Raw genomic sequence first — 8,409 nt, 5'->3', positions numbered from 1 at the left:
TCATTGACTTACAGTTTTGCATGGCTGGGGAGGCCTCAGGAAACTTACAATCATAGCAGAAGGTGCTGTCACACGTGTCTGTGTGAAGAGACCATCAAATAGGATTTGTGTGAGCAATAAAGCTTTTTAATCACCTGGGTGCAGGCGGGCTGAGTCCTAAAAGAGAGTCAGTGAAGGGAGATAGAGGTGGGGCCATTTTATAAGATTTGGGTAGGTAGTGGAAAATTACAGTCAAAGGAGTTTGTTCTCTGGCGGGCAGGGGCAGGGGTCACAAGGTGTTCAGTGGGGGAGCTTCTGAGCCAGAAGAAGGAATTTCACAAGGTAATGTCATCAGTTAAGGTAGGAACTGGCCATTTTCACTTTTGTGATTCTTCAGTTGCTTCAGGCCATCTGGACGTATACCTGCAGGTCACAGGGAATATGATGGCTTAGCTTGGGCTCAGAGGCCTGATTTTCCAGTCTTCTTATATGTTAATAAGAAAAATAGCAGAAAATAGTGTTGAAGTGTTGGGGTGGTGAAAATTTTTGGAAGTAGTATGGAGAGATAATGCACAATGTTTCTCAGGGCTCCTTCGAGTGGGATTAGGGGCAGCGTGGGAAGCTAGAGTGGCTGAGATTAAGCTGAAGGAAGATTTTGTGGTAAGGGGTGATATTGTGGGGTTGTTAGAAGGAGCATTTGTCATATAGAATGATTGGTGATGGCCTTGGTACAGTTTTGTATGAATTGAGAAAGTAAACAGAAGACACAAGGTCTGATTAAGAGAAGAAGAAAAACAGGTATTAAAGGACTAAGAATTGGGAGGACCCAGGACATCTAATTAGAGAGTGCCCAAGGGGGTTCATTGTAATTATGTGCTTGGTTGGCAAGTTTTTAGGCTTTATCCTTGAGTTTTTTTATGTTGTCATATACCAGGCCAGATTGATTTAGGTAAAAACAACACTATTTAAAAATATATGGAGTCTTCTCTTTTTTTTTTTTTTAGCAGTGAGTAAGTCAAAGCCTCGGCGATTTTGGAGGAAAGAGAAATGGAAAGCCAGCAATTATTTGTTAAGGAAGGATTAGAAATGGCTAGGAGAAAGTGAGCGAGATTGATAGTGTAGTTGACACAGTTGGGGAGAGGTAGAGGGTGGCATAAGAATGGGAACAAGAATAAGAGTGAATATAAAAGTAAAGAATAGGACTTCATCAGGGTGAAAGTATTGGCGTGTACCTTGCCACTGAAGATCTTCTATCCACTTTAAGAGAGACTTAAGGGTGGCGGTTTGAGGTAAAACCAGGAGATATCAGTTATGATGGTTTGGAGGAAAAGTGTAAACCAGCAGTGTAAACAAGGGCAGGACATTTACAAGTAGTTGAGAATGGTGAATAGAAGTATGACTAGACAGAAGACAGTAGGGATGACAAGTTTTTGGGGCACAATCCAAATTGGGCTGGTGTCTGGAATGACACTGGGGCCTAATAAAAAGGAGCATTCATACAGGAGTTTAAATGGGCTGTACCCTGTGGCATTGCGAGGACAAGCCCAAATTCTGAGAAGGGCAAGTGGTAAAAGTACTGTCTGGTTCTTTTTAAGTTGGAGGCTGAGCTTGGTGAGGTGTGTCTTTAAAAGACAATTAGTCTGTTTCACTTTTTCTGAAGACTGAGGATGGTAAGGGGTATGAAGGTTCCACTGAATACTAAGCGCCTGAGAAACTGCTTGGGTGATTTGACTAATAAAGGCTGGTCTGTTAATGTACTGTATAGAGGTGGGAAGGCCAAACTGAGGAATTATGTCTGACAGAAGGGAAGAAATGATTGCGGTGGCCTTCTCAGACCCTGTGGGAAAGGCCTCTAGCCATCCAGTGAAAGTGTCTACCCAGACCAATAGGTATTTTAGTTTCCTGACTCAAGGCATGTGAGTAAAGTCAATTTGCCAGTCCTGGGCAGAGGCAAATCCCTGAGCTTGATGTGTAGAGAAGGGAGGGAGCTTGAGCAATCCCTGAGAAGTAGAAGAATAGCAGATGGAACACTGAGAAGTGATTCCCTTGAGGATAGATTTCCACAATGGAAAGGAAACGAGAGGTTCTAAGAGATGGGCTAGCAGCTTGTAACCTACATGGATGAGGTTATGAAATGGTGACAGAATAGAATGGGCCTGTCAGGCTGGAAGGAGATATTTTCCTTAGTCCAGGAACCATTTGCCTTGTGTGGGAAGAGACTGATAGGTGGAAGTTTCAGTGGGAGAGTAGGTGGGAGTGACTGATGAGAAGGAGAAAAACTGGCAGTGAGAGACAGAAGTTGGAACGCTAGCTGCTTCTTTAGCTACATTATCAGCATAAGTGTTGCCCTGAGCCATGGGATCTGACGCCTTTTGATGGCCCTTGCAGTGAATGACTCCAGCTTCCTTTGGAAGTAAAGCAACCTTGAGAAGAGTTTTATTAAAGAGGAATTAATGATGGAGGACCCTTGCATAGGGAGGAAACTTCTTTCAGCCCACATAACAGCAGGGTGGTGCAGGATATGGAAGGCATATTTAGAGTCAGTATAAATATTGACATGTAGTCCTTTTGCAAGAGTGAGGGCCTGAGTTAAGGCAATGAGTTTGGCTTGCTGAGAGGTAGTGGAAGGGGGCAGAGTGGTAGCCTCAATGATAGATGTGAAAGATACTATAGCACAACCTGCCTTTCCTGGTGAGTGGCAATTAGGCCTGGTGGAACTACCATCAGTAAACCAAGTGTGATCAGGGTGAGGAACAGGAAAGAAGGAAACATGGGGAAATGGAGTGAATATCAGGTGGATCAGAGAGATACAGTCATGGGGGTCAGGTGTGGTATTGGGAATAATGTGGGGGCCAGCCTAAAACAGTAAAGTCAAGTTGCTTGGACAGAAAGGTACAGGGTGTGGTCCTGGCTCTTGTGTAAGAATTTTGATCACACAGCTCTGTACTTTGGCTGTGTGTAATGAAAAGGGTTGGGATGAGTTAGGAAGAGCTAGTGTGGGAGCAGCTTTTAGGGCTGTTTTTAAGTAATAGAAAGAGGAGTGGTGAAAGGATTTAGGATCTATGGAGTCAGCTAGGTTTGCTTTTGTGAGTTTATATAATGGTTTAGATAGGATGGTAAAACTAGGTATTTAAAGGCAGAAGTACCTAATCATGCCTAGGAAAGAAAGGATTTGTTTTGTAGAAGGGGTTGGGGTTTGGGAGATTAGCTGGACATGATCAGCAGGGAGAGCATGTGTGTTTTCATGAAGAATTATGCCAAAATAGGTAATGGATAAGGAAGAAATTTGCGCTTGACTGAATTAATGGGGGCTGTCCCTGAAGCCTTGGGGAAGTGCAGCCCAGGTAAACTGCTGGGACTGATGGGTGTCAGGGTCAGTCCAGGTAAAAGCAAAGAGAGACTGGGATGAGGGGTGCAGGGGAATAGTGCAAAAAGCATCTTTAAGATCAAGAATGGAATAGTGAGTTGTGGAAGAAGGTATTGAGGACAAAAGAATGTATGGGTTGGTCACCACAGGGTGGATAGGCAAAACAATTTGGTTGATAAGGTGCAGATCCTGAAGTAATCTGTAAGACTTGTCCGTGTTTTTGACAGATAAAATGGGGGAATTGTAAGGAGAGTTTCTAGGTTTTATAAGCCCACACTGTAGCAGGTGAGTGATAACAGGCTTCAGTCCCCTTAAAGCCTGTTGTGGGATGGGATACTGGCATTGAACGGGGTAAGGGTGATTAGGTTTTAATGGGATAGTAATGGGCATGTGATTTGTTGCCAGGGAGGGAGTAGAGGGGTCCCATACTTGTGGGTTAAGGTGGGGGGATACGAGAGAAAGATGTGAAGGAGGCTTTGAGTTGGGAAGAAGGGTGGCAATGAGATGTGGCTGTAGTCCAGGAATAGTCAGGGAAGGAGATAATTTGGTTAAAATGTCTTGGCCTAATAATGGAACTGGGCAGGTGGGGATAACTGATAAAGAGTGCATAAAAGAATGTTGTCCAAGTTGGCACCAGAGTGGGGGAATTTTAAGGGGTTTTGAAGCTTGGCTGTCAATACCCACAACAGTTATGGAGACAAGGGAAATGGGCCCTTGAAAAGAAGGTAATATGGAGTGGGTAGCCTCTGTATTGATTAAGAAGGGGACTGACTTACCCTCCACTGTAAGAGTTACCCAAAGCGTCTGTGATGGTCCGGGAGGCTTCTGAGGTGATTGGGCAGCATCAGTCTTCAGCTAAACCAAGAAGATCTGGAAAGGAGTCAGTCAGAGAGCCTTGGGCCAGAGTTCCAGTGGCTCTGGGAGTGGCTGCCAGGTGAGTTCAACAGCCTGATTTCCAGTGGGGTTCCACACAGATGTGACATGGCTTAGGAGGAATCCCAGGATGTGGGCATTCCTTGGCCCAGTGGCCAGATTTCTGGCACTTGAAGCAAGATCCTGGGGGAGGAGGTCCTGAAGGAATGCCTGACCGCTGTAGTTCAGGCTTTTTGAAGTTCTTGTGTGCTGGAGATGTGGTTGGGGTTTCTCTCACAGTGGAGACAAGTAATTGCAACTCTTTTATATTATTGTACACCTTGAAGGTGAGGTTAATTAAGTCCTGTTGTGGGGTTTGAGGGCCAGAATCTGATTTTTGGAGCTTTTGCTAATGTCAGGAGTGGATTGGGTAATAAAATGCATACTGAGAATAAGACGGCCTTCTGGCCCCTCTGGGTTCAAGGCTGTAAAGCATCTAAGGGTTGTTGCCAAATGGGCCATGAACTAGTGTGGGTTTTTAAATGTGATGAAAAAGAAGCTAAACACTAACTGATTTGGGAGAGGTTGGATAAAGAAAAAGGAGCATTAACCTTGGCTATGCCTTCAGTTCCAACCGCCTCTTTAAGAGGAAACTGTTGGGCAGCTGGGGGAGGGCTAGTTGTGGAACAAAACTGTAAGCTGGACTGGGTGTGAAGAGGGGAGGTGATAGAAGGATTATGGGGTCGGGGAGCAGAGATTGAGGAAGAATTAGAGCCTGATTCAGCCTGGTGGGGAGTGACCTGAGGAGGAGCAGTCTGTGGAGGAGGGGAGAGGTCAGATGGGTCAGTAGAAAAGGAAGATTGAAAAGACTCAGTGATGCTTGGGGTTGGGACTGAGGGGACAGGCGAGAGGGAAAGAGGGAGGATTTGGGATGAGTTGCATTGGGAACAGAGACTAGGGAGGGACCAATGTGTCAAAGAATGCCTAGATGTTAGGCATCTCAGACCATTTCCCATTTTACAACAAGAATTATCTAGATCTTGTAGGATGGAGAAATTGAAAGTGCCATTTTCTGGCTATTTGGAACCATTGTCAGGTTTGTATTGGGGTCAAGCAGTGTTGCAGGAGAAAATAAGGTGTTTAGGTTTTTTTTTTTTTTTTTTTTTGAGATGGAGTCTCGCTCTGTCACCCAGGCTGGAGTGCTGTGGCCGGATCTCAGCTCACTGCAAGCTCCACCTCCCGGGTTCATGCCATTCTCCTGCCTCAGCCTCCCGGGTAGCTGGGACTACAGGCGCCGCCACCTCGCCCGGCTAGTTTTTTTTTTTTTTGTATTTTTAGTAGAGACGGGGTTTCACCGTGTTAGCCAGGATGGTCTCGATCTCCTGACCTCGCGATCTGCTCGTCTCGGCCTCCCAAAGTGCTGGGATTACAGGCTTGAGCCACCGCGCCTGGCCAAGGTGTTTAGGTTTTAGGTCAGGTGTGAGTAGAAGAGGTTTTAAGTTCTTGAGAACACAGGCTAAAGGAGAAGAGTGAGGAATGGAGGGTGGAAGGTTGCCCATAGTGAAAGAGGCAAGCCCAGAGAAAAGAGAGGGTAGAGAAATGGAGAGAAGGGGTGGGGGGTATTTTCCCCCAAGGGGAGGTGTTGCTTGTCATACAGGGAAAGTGGTACTTGCCACCAAGGTGAAGGATCAAGGCAGGCATCCCCGTGGTGATCAGATACCTCTGAAATGTGGATGAATAATCAGGCAGGCGTCCCAACAGTGATTAAACACCAAGGGTAGACTGTCTTCCCAAATCCGTGACTGGTGCCGGAGTTTTGGGTTCACAGATAAAACACATCTCCTCTTTCTCTACCAGAAAGGGAAAGGAACTGAAATTAAGGGAAGGGAGAGATTGAAGGGTGGCACCAAGACTGAAAGGAGAAAGAGGTTGAGGGATAGTGAGAGAGGTTGGAGAAGAGAGTAAAAAGAGGCAGCTTACCCGATTTAAAATTGGTGAGATGTTCCTTAGGCTGGTTGGTCTGAGGACCCGAGTTCATAGGTGGATCTTTGTAATGGAGCAAGAGCAGGAGGACAGGGGATTGATCTCCCAAGGGAGGTCCCCCGATCAGAGTCACAGCACCAAATGTCACACGCATCCATGTGAAGAGACCACCAAACAGGCTTCGTGTGAGCAATAAAGCTTTTTAATTACCTGGGTGCAGGCGGGCTTAGTCAAAAAGAGAGTCAGCGAAGGGAGATAGGGGTGGGGCTGTTTTATAGGATTTGGGTAGGTAGTGGAAAATTACAGTCAAAGGAGGTTGCTCTCTGGCGGGCAGGGGTGGGGCTCACAAGGTGTTCAGTGGGGGAGCTTCTGAGGCAGGAGAAAGAATTTCACAAGGTAATGTCATCAGTTGAGGCAGGAACTGGCCATTTTCACTTCTTTTGTGATTCTTCAGTTGCTTCAGGCCATCTGGATGTATACGTGCAGGTCACAGGGGATATGATGGCTTAGCTTGGGTTCAAAGGCCTGACAGGCACCTCTTACAGGGCAGGAGAGAGAATGAGTGCCCACAGGGGAAATGCTGGATGCTTATAAAACCATCAGATCTCGTGATAACTCACTCTCTATTATGAGAAGAGCATGGGGGAAACCACTCCCATGATTCAATTACCTCTCAGCAGGTCCCTTCCAAGACATGTGGGGATTACGGGGATTAAAATTCAAGATGAGATTTGGGTGAGGACACAGCCAAACCATATCACCTTCCTCGATACCTCATTATTTGCAGAAAAGAAGACTGAGGAATGTAACCACACCTAAATGAACCCTTTCACAAGCTAATGCTTGTCTCTTAGGATCACTGAATTTCCAAATAGGACCATTTACAAGTTAATTTCTATTCCCTGCCCCCCATCCATTCATTCTCCCTAGTAATCATTTATTGCCCCTGGACAGAGTGACCTATATTCCCCATTTTCCCCCTCTCCCAACTCCCCTATGATGAAGCTAAAGTATTTGGGCCTGACTGGGTTATTTGGGTAGTCACTCTGTGATTCTTCCCCATGCATGTTACTAAATTTGTATGCATTTTCTCCTATTAACTACCTTTTGTCAGTTTACTTTCAGTGAACTTTCAGAGGATAAAAGGGAATTTTCTTTACAAACATGCAGTAATCAGCTTCTATTACATGAGGAAACATTTCCAAAGTTGCATGGCACTTTGGCGAGAAAGCCAGGGTTTGAACTCATATGCTATTCATGTTTCCCCACATCACACTCCCCTTACCCGATTTTTTTCCGGTTTAATCTTAGATTTTTAGTGCCTAAGAAATGGGTAAAATCTGAGTAATCATTAAGAAACCAAGCTTGAGAGTACTACCATTGTTTTGCTATTTTAAGGCTTGATTCTAGTTCCTAATAAAATATTAGGTTGAAATATAAAACAGATTTGTGAGTCTAGAAAAAAATGGGCAATTAAAATTTGGACTATACCTGAGTTGACTGTAAATATAATAATTCCCAAAGAATTATATTTTGTTTAATAAGTAAACATTCATTAAAACATAGTGATTTCAAAGCATAAGATATATTGCTTTATAAGATGCTGAAATATTGATGAAATTATAGTTGAGTTCACTTAAAGTCAGATAAATGACAGTATTAAAAAATACTGTTAAAAATCTTCCTGTTAACATGACAGTGTTAAAGTCTCTATTGCAGCACTAGTGGGCCCTGTTTCTATTCTTACTGCTGTACTACAGCTATTTTTTTTAAAATTATTATTATACTTTCAGTTCTAGGGTACATGTGCATAATGTGCAGGTTTGTTACATATGTATAATTGTGCCATGTTGGTGTGCTGCACCCATCAACTTGTCAGCACCCATCAACTCGTCATTTACATCAGGTATAACTCCCAATGCAATCCGTCCCCCCCACCCTCCCCGTGATAGGCCCCGGTGTGTGATGTTTCCCTTCCCGAGTCCAAGTGATCTCATTTTTCAGTTCCCACATATGAGTGAGAACATGCGATGTTTGATTTTCTGTTCTTGTGATAGTCTGCTGAGAATGATGGTTTCCAGCTGCATCCATGTCCCTACAAAGGATGCAAACTCATCCTTTTTTATGGCTGCATACTATTCCATGGTGTATATGTGCCAAATTTTCTTAATCCAGTCTGTCACAGATGGACATTTGGGTTGATTCCAAGTCTTTGCTATTGTGAATAG

This window comes from Colobus angolensis, unplaced genomic scaffold (assembly GCF_000951035.1).
Source record: "Colobus angolensis palliatus isolate OR3802 unplaced genomic scaffold, Cang.pa_1.0 Scaffold385, whole genome shotgun sequence".
Taxonomy (NCBI): domain Eukaryota; kingdom Metazoa; phylum Chordata; class Mammalia; order Primates; family Cercopithecidae; genus Colobus; species Colobus angolensis.
The sequence above is the reverse complement of the archived record's forward strand: the minus strand, read 5'-3'. Positions refer to the sequence as shown.